The sequence below is a fragment of the Hyla sarda genome, chromosome 3 (genome assembly GCF_029499605.1).
Source record: "Hyla sarda isolate aHylSar1 chromosome 3, aHylSar1.hap1, whole genome shotgun sequence".
In the NCBI taxonomy this organism is placed as follows: Eukaryota; Metazoa; Chordata; class Amphibia; order Anura; family Hylidae; genus Hyla; species Hyla sarda.
The window spans coordinates 364,528,923-364,542,258 of NC_079191.1; positions in this window are offsets into that span (position 1 = coordinate 364,528,923).

Consider the following 13,336-nt stretch of genomic DNA (forward strand, 5'->3'; position numbering starts at 1 on the left):
TATTATTTTTTACTTGTCCACTCCGCTTCTTGCCGACTGAGGCTATACATACCTCTCCCGGCTACTGCCAGCAACCACCTAGTGAGCACCGCTACGAGGATCTTCTCTCCTGCTTCCACAGGAAAACTCTACTCAAATAGATAGATATGAGATAGATAGATAGAAGATAGAGATATGAGATAGATAGATAGATAGATATGAGATAGATAGATAGAGAGAGAGAGATATGAGATACATAGATAGAGACATGGGATAGATAGATAGATAGATAGATAGATAGATAGATAGATATGAGATAGATAGATAGATAGATAGATAGATAGATATTTCCAAAGTACCAACAGAGCAGCACATCCAAGGGTAGATAAATAAAGCGGTGCCAGCGGCGATATAGCCCGGTCAAGGCAGTCACACATCCAAGGTAGTAATCCGCATCACTCCAAGAGTAGGTGCAAAAATAAAGTGCTTTATTCCATACTAATAGAGAGCAACATTTCAGCTGCCATGCAGCCTTTCTCAAGCATGCTTGAGAAAGGCTGCATGGCAGCTGAAACATTGCTCTCTATTAATATGGAATAAAGCACTTTATTTTTGCACCTACTCTTGGAGTGCTGCGGAATACTACCTTGGATAGATAGATAGATAGATAGATAGATAGATAGATAGATAGATAGATAGATATGGCCCGCAACCAGTCCTGGCATCTAGTGAGTAGGGGCCCTATGGGGGTAGAGAGAGATAGATAAATAGATATGAGAAAGACAGATGATAGATAAAAAAAAATTTATATATAGATACTAAAGTGTTTTCCAAATAGGATGCCTCCAGCTGTTGCAAAACTACAACTCCCAGCATGCCCACACAGCCAAAGACATGCTGGGAGTTGTAGTTTTGCAACAGCTGAGGGCACTCTGGTTGAGAAACAATGAGATGGAGGTAAATAGGCACTATCTCATTGTGTTTGAACCAAGGTGTCCACAGCTGTTGCATGAGATGTTGCCTATTAATCTCCCACTAATCCACAAATTGCAAACGTGGAGGAGGGGGAGGAGTCATCGCAGTGCAGGCAAGATATGGACACACCTCCTCCCTTTGACAAGTGAAAAAGACATTGAGCAGCTGCAATATTCAAATTTTTTTGTAAAATAGAGACATAAAAATTACATTTACATGATGAGGATGAGGTACTGAGTAACATAACAGTTTTGTTTTTGTGGGATCTGACAGATATGCTTTAAATCTAGATGGTCTCAATAAGCTAATTCCCCTTATTGTACCACTTAATTATTTTTGAACATATATTATACTTACCTGTATTATCTGGACTTACTCTAATATTATTATATTTGTTCTAGATGTTGTGTATTTTATTAATTTTTATGAATAACTTACCTTACCTTGGACTCAATATACTATACATTGCTTCGCGATTTTGTCAAATACATATGTGATATATCTTATGTGTCATTTTCTTTGTTTGTTTGTTTTATGTTTATTTGTATTAACTTGTCATTTAAAACTCTTAATAAAAACTATTGAACTAGAAAGTGAGTGTTGGTTTCTGATACTAGCCAGCATCTGCCATGTAGAAAGCAGGCTCAGCACTTGAACATATATCTTGAGCACGCATCCACCATATCTGCACAGTGTTCAATAAAACTAATAAAACAGAAAAAGTAGACATATTACCGTATTTATCGGCGTATAACACGCACTTTTTAGGCTAAAATTTTTAGCCTAAAGTCTATGTGCGTGTTATACGCCGATACACCCCCAGGAAAGGCAGGGGAGAGAGGCCGACGCTGCCCGCTTCTCTCCCCCTGCCTTTCCTGGGGTCTAGAGCGCTGCTGCTGGCCCTTCTCACCCCCTGGCTATCGGCACCGCTGCCCATTCTGTCCCCCTGACTATCGGTACCCGGCGCTCCATTGCCGGCGCCGATAGCCAGGGGGAGAGAAGCGGCGTCGACAGCCAGGGGGAGAGAAGGGGCAGCGGCACCCATTGCCGGCACCGCTGCCCCGTTGCCTCCCCCCATCCCCGGTGGCATAATTACCTGGGTCGGGTCCGCGCTGCTGCACGGCGTGGCGCACTGACGTCATGCGCCGCGCAGCGCATAGCAACGACGCCGGGGACGCGCGCCGGAGGCCTGTAGCAGCGCGGACCCGACCCAGGTAATTATGCCACCGGGGATGGGGGGAGGCAACGGGGCAGCGGCGCCGGCAATGGGTGCCGCTGCCCCTTCTCTCCCCCTGGCTATCGGCGCCGGTACCGATAGTCAGGGGGACAGAATGGGCAGCGGCGGCGATAGCCAGGGGGTGAGAAGGGCCGGCAGCAGCGCTCTAGACCCCAGGAAAGGCAGGGGGAGAGAAGCGGGCAGCGACGGCCTCTCTCCCCCTGCCTTTCCTGGGGGTATATCGGGGTATACACGCGCACACACGCACCCTCATTTTACCATGGATATTTGGGTAAAAAACTTTTTTTACCCAAATATCCTTGGTAAAATGAGGGTGCGTGTTATAGGCCGGTGCGTGGTATACCCCGATAAATACGGTAGTTATCACTGCAGTTATTTATGACATTTAACATTTAATGGAAATCATTTGGAATGTATTTGTTTTGACATTTGTTAAAAGAAAATAAATAAATACATAAATAATTATACAAAAACCAAGACCTGACACAAAAACAACTACAAAAAAGGCACAAAATACAGTCCCAAACACTAAAATTAGTGATGTCCTTTAGGGGTTAAAGGGGTTATCCGGGAAAAAACTTTTTTTTTATATATATCAACTGGCTCCATAAAGTTAAACAGATTTTTAAACTACTTCTATTAAAAATCTTAATCCTTTCAGTACTTATGGGCTGCTGAAGTTGAGTTATTCTTTTCTGTCTAAGTGCTCTCTGATGACACCTGTCTCGGGAACTGTGCAGAGTAGAAGCAAATCCCCATAGCAAACCTCTTCTACTATGTGCAGTTCCCGAGACAAGCAGAGATGTCAGCAGAAAGCACTGTTGCCAGACAGAAAAGAACAACTCAACTTCAGCAGCTGATAATTATTGGAAGGATTAAGTTTTTTTAATTGAAGTAATTTACAAATCTGTTTAACTTTCTGGAGCCAGTTGATATTAAAAAATAGTTTTTTCCTGGAATATCCCTTTAATAGTATATTATCCAAGGTTGATGTGCCTGTTCACATTCAATGTGTCTCATGCACATGGCTGTATTAAATACAGAGCTGTGATAACTAAGGATGCCCAGAGGTACAAAATTCATGACTTAGAGTGAATACTGGTACTAAGATCAATTTAAATAATGTTATTTTTATCATTTGATACTTTTTTTTTAACAGTGCATTTGTATTTCAATGTTTCTTCTTTCTTGTAAAACATTGCTTAACGTATGTTGCAGTAGAAATACTACAGCCATAGAGCTGTCTTGTAAGTTTCTGCAAAGAAAAGCTTCTCAATAAGATTTATATGAAGCAATCTATTTTATAGTGTGCATTGTATAGGCAACAAACTTATTTCCTGATATAAATAGTGGATGAAAATTGAATTATTAATTAGTTACACGCACCCAGCAGAACCCTCACATACTTACAATTTATTCCACTATGAAATGCCTCAAGGTACAAGATACATTTTACATGTTTGCAAAATGTTAAATTTTTATGAATATTGACGTATCTATTGCTAATTAAACCAGTACCTCACTGTTACTCCACAGCAAGGTGAAATATTTACAGAAAATAAGCAATATCCCTGCAAATGAGCCATGAAAATATAAAAGATTAAAAGGGGAGAAATTTGAAATCTTGCAGTATTTGTCAAAATGTCACAGAGGATTGCATTTGCATGTTGTGTCGGAGACAGAGAAAGTTGATTACTGAGTAGTGAACTGTGTCAGCTTGTGTTTTACCTCATATTGATAACAATCTGCTTTCACACTATGAATTCTATGTAAATCTTCTAAATGTATCCTTGATCATATATCTGTCACTCAATAGTAAGCCATACCTGTACAGTGGTAGAAACTCCTCATTGTTTGGATACTTAATAACTGCAAAATTTTATTTCCAGAAATAATTCATTCTAATACATCTTCTACCGTATTTACTGTGATAAAACCACACTAGAGTGAAGAGCTAAAGTGTTATGGTGGTGCTGCTACAGGTGAATGGAACCTTACAATGAAGCAATGCACAGATGTCTTTTTCCTACAATGTGAGAGATGCTTTTATGACTCTACTTCACTCATGCGTGAGGGTGATTGAGCAATGATTCCCAACTCCTTAAAGGGGTACTCCTCTGGAAAACATTTTTTTTTTTAATTAACTGGTACCACAAAGTTAAACAGATTTGTAAATTATTTATATTTAAAACATCTTCACCCTTCCAGTACTTCTCAGCTGCTGTATGCTCAACAGGAAGTTGTATAGTTCTTTTCTGTCTGACCACAGTGCTCTCTGCTGACATGACACCTCTAACCCTGGCAGGACTTGTCTACACAGATTGCTGGGATGTGGCGTGGCACAAAAGGAAACAGGCAAGACGAGGTCAAGGTAGCAATAGGTCAGGGCAAGTGCAGGGTCAGGTAAGGGAACAAGGATCTGGTACACAGATATCAGGAACACAGAAACACAGTAGCTTTATCTACTCCACAAAGGCAACAAAGATACAGCAGGAAACAAAGGGAGGAGCTGATACTTAAAGACCGGGGGCAGGTGTGAACAGTTAATTAAATGAGGCCCTTTAAATGTAAGAACTCCGGGGCATGTGCACCCTAGAAGGTGGGGGCACGGGCGCCAGGGCTGCAAGGACAGGAAGACCAGGGAGGTGAGTGATGGGCTGAGATTCGCATGCGGTGCGTCCTGCGATGCGAATCCCAGCCCCACCGGCAGCGGGGACAAAACAACAGAGCGCTCACAGCCAGCATGTCTGGCCGGAGCGCAGATGTTACAGTCATTTACAAATCTGTTTAACTTTCTGGCACCAGTTGATTAAAAAAACATTTTCCACTGGAGTACCCCTTTCAGAGGTTATTCACATGAATGTATTTTGTTTCAAACTTGCAGCATGTTTCCCGCTGCACATTTGAAAAGGAGGGGCTGTCCACAGAAAACATTTGGCAGCTGAAGCTCCATTGTGCAAAATCTGTTGCAGACTCCATTGAAGTCAATGGGGTCTGCAGCGTATTTTCTGCTGCCAAACATTTTATGAAAATGTGCTGCAGAGAGCCCACCCCTTTCAAACTCGTAGCGGGAAACATGCTGCAGGTTTTAAACACAATACTGTACACTGATGTGAACGCACCCTAAGATTTTCACACATTGGGAGGGATTTATGAAGCCTGTATGCCTACTTTTTAGCAGTAGAAAAGTTGCAAATGTTTGCCCTTTTACACCAGCTGGAACCGTTTAAAAAAAAAAAAAAGTTGTGGCTTGGTGAAAAAGTGGTCATGGCCTAACCACATCTAATTTGTTACAATAGATGGCATTTAAGTGGTGTAGATTTAAGTGTGGTGATTGTGACAGGCACAGTAATGCATGTGTTCATTAAGAGACCGTAGTCTCTTAATGAGTCGGCTGAATGCTAAAGCCGGGACTTTACTAAAACCTACTGTCACGTCAGACAGGGATAGATTGCAGCCCTGATCTTGCCCACTCCCTCTGTCCCTACCCGCCCTGGACAACGGGTCACAAAGCAGAGCCGGAATCAATAGCCAAAAATACAGAGACTAATGCTGCTGGTTACTGGAAGAAACTTCTCTCACTGACAAAGACAAAAGACACACGGTTTATATAAACAGCTACACAGGTGCAGGCTAAACAAGGTCAGCTGATCAGCCCAGCTAGCTTGGCATAGCCACAGGAACCAAACTAAACAAAAGCTTAGGGATGTTTAACCCTTCAGGTTCTTACAGTACCCCCCCCCCCCTTTAAAGAGGGGCTACTGGACCCTTAAAAACCTGGGAGTACAGAGGTACTGGCTTGGATACAGATGGACCATCAATATCCTCATCTACATCCTCGTTCTCAATGTCACACCACTCATTGGTGTCCTCACAATGATCTTCCAAATCCTCACAACTTTTTTCGGGCTCCAAGTCCGTATGAGTCCTTTTAAAACACATATTGCCCATGCCGTCGCAACACACTGATTCAGCCAGAGGCTGCTGCAAAACTGGTTTAACAACACTCTTAGATGTTAAATCAGCTTAAACAGTAGATGTAACAATACCTCCCAAATGAACATTGCCAGGTGTAGTTCTCTGTGGGGCACAACATACCTGTTTGCCCAAGTGGCCACCATGATTACTACTTGGATGCGAATGCTTGAAACAGGATCTGATGAAGTGTGTATCTTCTCCTCAATAGAAACACAAACCGTACAGTTGAAGAAATCTCCTGCGCTCCTCACGGGGTACAGATGAACCCTATCTGCATGGGTTCATCCTCAAGCACAGGTTGATTATTAGGGACAGGAGAGGAATCAAGCAGGAAAGGAGAGGTAGAGGAAGAAGAACACTCCAGTTTGCACTCTCACAGACATTTATCCAAACGCACGGCTAACGTCATTGCTTGGTCAAGGGTGTCAGGATAAGGATAAGTTACTAACATGTACTTTAAGGTGTCAGAGAACCCCAGTCTAAACTGGCAAATCAAAGCCAAGGGTGTTCCATTTGGAGGCCACACACCACTTTCGAAATTCTGCCAAATAATATTTGACAGGTCTCTGTCCCTGTTTTAATGTGCGCAGTTGAGACTCAACATAGGCAGCTCTGTCAGGTTCAGCATACAAAAGTCCCAAACCCGCAAGGAAAGAATCCACTAAGGATAACTCAGGGGCATCAGGATCAAGGGAGAACACCCACTCTTGGGGACCCCATTGCAGAAAGGACATAAAAATTCTCACTCTCTGGGCCTCAGTGCCAGAAGAGTAAGGTCTCCAACGAAAGTACAACTTACAACTTTCACAGAAGGTTTTAAACATTTTCCTGTTACGAGAAAAATTATCTGGGAGGCTAACATGTAGTTCCACATGAGCTGAAACAGGAACAAATGGCACCTGAGTGTGGACAGAATCCAGCTCCTGGATTCTGGCAAGCAAACCCGTAATTAGCTGCTCCTGGTCTTGACACGAGTCAAGGTCTGGACTAAACTTAACTGAGACTGAGAAGACTCATGTTGCTGACGTTTCTCAGCTAAATCCTGGACCAGCTGAGACCATGAGACCATGCATTTGCTCCACCATACAGACATAGGTTCCATGATGCAGGAAAAAGGCAAATGCAGGTATTAGTGGCCAGTGAAAATGTCACATTGGGCAAGGATAGAGTGCAGCCCTTATCTTGCCTACTCCCTCTGCCCCTGCCTATTGCGTACCTGCCCTAGACAGCAGTCCACAATCACTTAGACGGTCCCTTCCTAAATAAGTGAGGGACAGACAAAAGTCAAAATAATAAACTATAAAGGTCTGGAAACAGCTGGAGGCACACAACTAGCAAAAAGAAAACTAAACAAACACACAGAAGAGCAAGGTCAGACAGGCCAGGTCGGTTACAAGAAAATACGAAGTACAAAATCACTAAGCAAGAGAGGGGTCACAAAGCAGAGCTGGAATCAATAGCCAAAATACAGATACTAATATTGCTGGTTACTGGAAGAAACTTATTTCCCTGGCAAATACAAAAGACACACAGAGTAACCAGCTACAAAGGTGCAGGCTATACAAGGTCAGCTGACCAGCCCAGCTAGCTAGGCATAGCCACAGCACCCAAACTAAACAAAAGCTCTGGGATTTTTAACCCTTCAGGTTCTTACACCTACATGTTAAACTTCAGACTTAGTAAATCCCCCCTATAGTATTTTGCTCAGTATTTTGCACTAAAGCCAGGAGTGGGACTGTCAAGGACCGACCAGGGAGCAGGGAGAGTGTGCCCTAAACTGACCCTAAAACATCTCTCCCTGCCTACTTGCCCATCCATCCTAAATGATGGATCGACAACTGGGCATCGGTCCCTTCCTGCGCTAAAGTGCAGTGGCGTAAAAACACATAATATACATAGTCGGTAACAGACCAGAACAGAAAACTACTAGACAACCAGATACACCAGACAGAATACAAATACTAACAGGGCAGAACATAAACTCAGCAGAACAAACAAACAAACAGAGCAGAATATAGTGAATTAAAGGAGTAGTCCGGCGCGCACTTTTTTAATTTAATCCCGTCCGGGCTGAAAAATAAAAGAAAACACACTTTCTCTTACCTGGCAACGAGCCCCCGGAGCTCCGGTACAGGTGTTCAGTCCCCGGGATGTATTCTTCTTACTTCCTGTTAGCCCGGCACGTCACATGAAGCTTCAGCCTATCACTGGCCGAGGCGGGACATCGCTGCGGCCGGTGATAGGCTGAAGCTCCGTGTGACGTGCCGGGCTAACAGGAAGTAAGAAGAATACAGCCCGGGGACCGAACACCTGTACCGGAGTGTACCGGAGTTCCGGGGCTCGTTGGCGGGTAAGAGAAAGTGTGTTTTATTTTATTTTGCAGCCCGGACGGGATAAAATGGAAAAAGTGCGCGCCGGACTACTCCTTTAACAAACAGTTCATAAACCGGATATCAGATAAACGGCAGACATGATAAAGTGACTAGGCATGAATAAAAAGACTAAGCATGATTTCGGTTGTGAGAAAGTGAAAGGTATGGTGGTTGATGGGGAATATGTGTCACTAAGGTTCCTAGCCTTGATGAGGTAAGAGCCGGTAATTTTCCAGTGTCTGTGCTGCAATGCAGACTGATACTGTGGCCGTAGTATGACTAGAAGGACAATCCGGGACGGCTCTTACTGGGAATGACCAAGTGCACGGTGGGGGTCACTCCCCATAATTCAGGCCGGCTATTCTTGGCCTAAAAGCTAGGCTGCCTCACCAGCTGAGGGGGATTTGCTAGTTGCAGCACATAGTGCCAGAGAAAGCTGAGTGTGAAGTTCTTCTCTGTGGTAGCTCCAACAGTGGAAGCTGCTGGACAGCCTAGCTGGAGGCCTGGAAAAGACTTGCCTGATGCCGCATGGCATGAACTCAGGTGTGAACAAACACCTACGGATTACAGGTGGACTTTTGTTACATTTTCCTTTGTTCTACGTTTAAAGATTGTTTGCCGTGTGCAGTGTGTGAATAAGACACTGAACTTTAATTTGAAAAACACTGTCTCCTTGCCTCTATACTGCAACCACTCCTGCTTGCAAGAGCGAGTCAGCGGTTGAATTGCAGTACTCGGTTGCCAAGAACCCGCTGGAGTTGTTGCTAGGGGCAACGAATCGCCGACAAGTGACTGTCCAGTGTCTGCAGTGATCCAGTGTTTGCAGCGTTGCCAAAATGGAGGCCATGGTGAAAGGCCAACTTGCAACAGCGGGAGACTCACAGGCACCAGCAGGAGGCCAACAAGCACCAGCAGAAGACCAACTAGCTACTGCTACAACAGGTGATGGTGCTTCAAGCCGCAGAGACGACTCGGACCAACCCTGATACCAGGAAGGCTGTACGGATGGCAATGCCAAAGATGACCACCGTGGATGATGTCGAGACCTACCTGGCAGTCTTTGAAAGAGTGGCCATGAGGAAGAGGCTACCCCGGGACCAGTGGGCTGAGGTCATCGCTCCATTCCTTACGTCCGGGTCCCAGCAGGCCTATTTTGACTTACCTGATGACCAGGCAGCCAACTATGACACGGTCAAGGGTGAGATATTGGCAAGACTGGGGGAAAATTTGTGGGTCTGGGCCCAGCAAGTAAGGCAGTGGGAGTATAAGCCGGCTGAGCCTTCCCAGCCGCAATATTATGTTCCAGCGGTTGCAGCTAGAGGTCCTGAGTCCCACTGCCATACTGAACCGACTCCTGGCCGATATGTTCTTGAGGGCTCTGCCTTACACCCTCCAGAGCTGGATTGGCCAGGCATCACCAAGTAACATGTTGGAAATGGTAGACCTCGTGGAGAGGTACGAGGCCACCACAAAGCTGAGCAAGGGGGCGCTTAAACCTAGGAGGTCCCCACCCTTGCCCAGATGACTAGAAAACCCCAAAAGTCCCTGAAAGGTGTTCCCCAAAGGCCCCTGTGAGCGAGTATGCCATTCGGTTTCGTACCCTGGCATCGGAGTTAGCATGGAATGATGATGTTCCTCTGCCATATCTTCTGCCTGCATGGATTGCCCTCCCATATTGCCTCCAACCAAGGAGTCAAATTTGTCTCTAAGTTTTGGAGGGCCCTCTGTTCACTCCTACAAGTTAAATTAGATTTTTCTTTGGGTTACTACCCTCAATCCAATGGACAGGTCGAAAGGGTAAACCAGGTCTTGGAAGACTATTTCTGCCATTTTGTTCCGCTCCCCAAGACAACTGGGCCGATCTGCTACCCTGCGCCGAGTTTTCCTAAAACCATAAGGATTCCGAATCCTCCTGGTCTTCTCCTTTCTTTCTGGTCTATGGACTTCATCCTCACCCTCCTTTACACTTGTCCACTTCCTCCGGAGTTCCCATGGCCATTGATCAAGTGCAGAACTTCGTCTCCATCTGGCAAAAGACTTGTGACTCTCTTCAGCATGCCGCCACTTGCATGAAATCGCAAGCAGACAAGAAAAGACGTCTGTCACGATGCCGGCTGGCAGGTAGTGGACCCTCTGTGCCAGAGAGGGATTGGCGTGGACCGTGCTAGTGGACCGGTTCTAAGCCACTACTGGTTTTCACCAGAGCCCGCCGCAAAGCGGGATGGTCTTGCTGCGGCGGTAGTGACCAGGTCGTATCCACTAGCAACGGCTCACCTCTCTGGCTGCTGAAGATAGGCGCGGTACAAGGGAGTAGGCAGAAGCAAGGTCGGACGTAGCAGAAGGTCGGGGCAGGCAGCAAGGATCGTAGTCAAGGGCAACGGCAGAAGGTCTGGAAACACTGGCAAGGGACACACAAGGAACGCTTTCACTGGCACTAAGGCAACAAGATCCGGCAAGGGAGTGCAAGGGAAGTGAGGTAATATAGGGAGTGCACAGGTGATAACTCTAATTGGAACCACTGCGCCAATCAGCGGCGCAGTGGCCCTTTAAATCGCAGAGACCCGGCGCGCGCGCGCCCTAGGGAGCGGGGCCGCGCGCGCCGGGACAGAACAGACGGGGAGCGAGTCAGGTAGGAGAGCCGGGGTGCGCATCGCGAGCGGGCGCTACCCGCATCGCGAATCGCATCCCGGCTAGCAGCAGGATCGCAGCGCCCCGGGTCAGAGGACGTGACCGGAGCGCTGCAGCGGAGGAGGTGAAGCGAGCGCTCCGGGGAGGAGCGGGAACCCGGAGCGCTCGGCGTAACAGTACCCCCCCCCTTGGGTCTCCCCCTCTTCTTGGAGCCTGAGAACCTGAGGAGCAGACTTTTGTCAAGGATGTTGTCCTCAGGTTCCCAGGATCTCTCTTCAGGACCACAACCCTCCCAGTCTACTAAAAAAAAATTTTTTCCTCTGACCTTTTTGGCAGCCAAAATCTCCTTGACCGAGAAGACGTCCGAGGAGCCGGAAACAGGAGTGGGAGGAACAGATTTGGGAGAAAAACGGTTGAGGATGAGTGGTTTGAGAAGAGAGACGTGAAAGGCATTAGGGATACGAAGAGAAGGAGGAAGAAGAAGTTTATAAGAGACAGGATTAATTTGACACAGAATTTTGAAAGGACCAAGATAGCGTGGTCCCAACTTGTAGCTAGGGACACGGAAGCGGACATATTTAGCGGAGAGCCATACCTTGTCTCCAGGGGAAAAAACGGGGGGAGCTCTTCTTTTCTTATCCGCGAACCTCTTCATGCGTGAAGAAGCCTGTAAGAGAGAATTTTGGGTCTCTCTCCATATAATGGAAAGGTCACGAGAAATTTCATCCACAGCGGGCAGACCAGAGGGCAAGGGGGTAGGGAGGGGGGGAAGAGGGTGACGGCCGTACACCACGAAAAATGGGGATTTGGAGGAAGATTCAGAGACCCTGAAGTTATACGAGAATTCGGCCCATGGAAGGAGATCTGCCCAGTCATCCTGGCGGGAGGAAACAAAATGTCGCAAATAATCACCCAGGATCTGGTTAATTCTTTCTACTTGTCCATTGGACTGGGGATGATATGCAGAGGAAAAATTTAATTTAATCTTGAGTTGTTTACAGAGAGCTCTCCAGAATTTAGACACGAATTGGACCCCTCTATCCGAGACAATCTGCGTAGGCAACCCGTGAAGACGAAAAATGTGTACAAAAAATTGTTTAGCCAACTGAGGCGCAGAAGGAAGACCAGGAAGAGGAATGAAATGTGCCATTTTGGAGAATCGATCAACGACCACCCAAATAACGGTGTTGCCACGGGAAGGGGGTAAATCAGTAATAAAATCCATACCAATCAGAGACCAAGGCTGTTCGGGGACAGGCAGAGGATGAAGAAAACCAGCGGGCTTCTGGCGAGGAGTCTTATCCCGGGCACAGATAGTGCAGGCTCGCACAAAGTCCCCAACATCCGTCTCCAGAGTCGGCCACCAATAGAAGCGGGAGATGAGTTGCACAGATTTCTTGATGCCCGCATGACCTGCGAGATGGGAGGAGTGACCCCATTTGAGGATTCCGAGGCGTTGGCGTGGAGAAACAAAGGTCTTTCCTGGAGGGGTCTGTCTGATGGAGGCAGGAGAAGTGGAGATCAGGCAGTCAGGTGGAATGATGTGTTGCGGAGGGAGATCAACTTCTGAGGCATCCGAGGAACGAGAGAGAGCATCGGCTCTAATGTTCTTATCGGCAGGACGAAAGTGAATCTCAAAATTAAATCGGGCAAAGAACAGAGACCACCGGGCCTGGCGAGGATTCAGCCGTTGGGCAGACTGGAGGTAGGAGAGGTTCTTGTGGTCGGTGTAGATAATAACAGGAAATCTTGATCCCTCCAGCAGATGCCTCCATTCCTCAAGTGCTAATTTAATGGCTAGAAGCTCTCGATCCCCGATGGAGTAGTTCCTCTCCGCTGGAGAGAAGGTCCTAGAGAAAAAACCACAAGTGACAGCATGCCCGGAAGGATTTTTTTGTAGAAGAACAGCTCCAGCTCCTACTGAGGAGGCATCAACCTCCAATAGGAAGGGTTTGGAAGGGTCAGGTCTGGAGAGCACGGGAGCCGAAGAAAAGGCAGACTTGAGTTGTTTAAAGGAGTCTTCTGCTTGAGGAGGCCAGGACTTGGGATCAGCATTTTTCTTGGTTAAAGCCACGATAGGAGCCACAATGGTAGAAAAATGTGGAATAAATTGCCTGTAATAATTGGCGAACCCCAAAAAGCGTTGGATAGCACGGAGTCCGGAGGG